General features: G+C 41.6%; 1 pseudogene; it reads right to left on the bottom strand.

The window, feature by feature from the left end:
• Positions 1–933: 933 nt before the first annotated feature.
• On the bottom strand, positions 934–1,033 carry LOC127133865 (uncharacterized; annotated as a pseudogene).
• Between the last annotated feature and the right edge of the window lie 913 nt (positions 1,034–1,946).

Below are 1,946 nucleotides of genomic sequence, written 5' to 3'. Positions count from 1 at the left end.
TTAAAACCGAGAGACCGACAAGGAATTGATTCCCTAGTTTTGACGAACTACATACCGATATCCGTTTTATTGATATTTAATCTAGATATTAGTTTAGCTCTTAGCTCCCTTCCCCAAACAATCAAACATTTTCACCTTAGATTTACGTAGTAACCTTAGATAACGGTACATCGATTCATAAGTCCCTGTGGGATCGATATCTTTTAAAACTACGCGATAGAACTGTGCACTTGCAGTTTGTATCCCATTCTCGACTCACACAGTCGAGCGATCAAGTTTTTGGCGCCGTTGCCGGGGACTTTTATTCAATCGATATCGTAACTCTTCCGTTACGCTGTAGAGACTAAGGTTTCTTTTTCCTTCTATTCTTTCTTTCGTTGATTTGTATGCCACGCACTCGCTCTCAAGGCGAACCGCTCTATTTACGAATCAACGATATCGAACTATATCTCCGAGTCTTACGACGAATTCGGGAATATCGTGCTGAAAACAATCTCCCTCCTATAAACCTTCCTGATATCAAAAACATTTTTCCTTCTTTAACCGAGATGGCAGAACCAGCTCGTGCTCTTAGAGATTACGCCGCTCCATCGCAAGATGAACCGCATTCAAGTATTGCTCCGCCCGCAATCGAAGCAAACAACTTTGAACTTAAACCTTCACTGTTGCAGGCTGTGCAACAGAACCAATTCTCTGGAAATCTTACCGAAGATCCAAACCTTCATTTATCCGTATTTGTTCAATATGCTGATACTGTTAAAGCTAATGGTGTCACTTCAGAGGCAATTCGACTTCGTCTTTTTCCTTTCTCATTAAGAGATAGCGCTAGAAGATGGCTTCAATCTCTTCCTTCCAACTCAGTCACCACATGGAACGAGTTGAAGAAAGTTTTTCTTGCCCGATATTTTCCGCCAAGCAAAACAGCTATGTTAAGAGCCCAGATAAACGGATTTAAACAGAAAGACAACGAGTCTCTTTTCGAAGCATGGGAAAGATACAAAGACATGATGAGACTTTGCCCACACCATGGTTTGGAAGACTGGTTAGTAATTCACACATTTTATAATGGTCTCTTATACAATACAAGGTTGACAATAGACGCCGCTGCAGGTGGTGCACTAATGAACAAACCTTATGCTGATGCTTACCAGCTTATCGAGAGCATGGCCCAAAACCACTATCAGTGGGGAACCGAACGAACAACAGTGGAAAAACCTCAACCGAAAACTGGCATGTACGAGATAAGTAACCTTGATCACGTCAATGCAAAAGTGGATGCTTTGGTCCAGAAAATTGAAAGTTTAAACGTATCACCACCAACCGCCGTGGTTGCTATAACTCAGAATTGCGAGGTCTGTGGAATCCAAGGCCACACTCCTGCGGAATGTCAACTCTTGACTGGAATCCAAACAGAGCAAGTAAACTATGCTCAAGGAAGCCCCTATTCGAATACCTATAACCCAAATTGGAAGAATCATCCAAACTTTTCATATAAGAGTAATAATGCTTTATACGCACCTGGACAGTCTCCGAATCAAACCCCATCTATACCTCCGGGATATCAGAAACCAAATCCTAACAATAATACCCCTAGAAAATCCAACTTGGAAATCATGATGGAAAACTTTATAGCTTCCCAACAACAAACCAATAAAGATTTCTTAAACCAGAACATACACACTGGCGAACAACTTAAACAACTAGCAAGCAAAGTAGATGCCTTGGCTACCCATAACAAAATGTTAGAAACTCAAATATCTCAAGTAGCTCAACAACAAGCACCTACTGCTGCACCAACCGGTACATTCCCTGGACAGCCCCAACCTAATCCGAGAAGCCAAGCTCATGCAATTATATTAAGAAGTGGAACGGAAGTGGAAGGACCGTCTGATCCAAGGATAGAAAACCAAAACCCTAAGAAATCTACTGAGGAAAGTGAACCTAAG

Source organism: Lathyrus oleraceus, chromosome 3 (genome assembly GCF_024323335.1).
Source record: "Lathyrus oleraceus cultivar Zhongwan6 chromosome 3, CAAS_Psat_ZW6_1.0, whole genome shotgun sequence".
In the NCBI taxonomy this organism is placed as follows: Eukaryota; Viridiplantae; Streptophyta; class Magnoliopsida; order Fabales; family Fabaceae; genus Lathyrus; species Lathyrus oleraceus.
The sequence above is the reverse complement of the archived record's forward strand: the minus strand, read 5'-3'. Positions and strand labels throughout refer to the sequence as shown.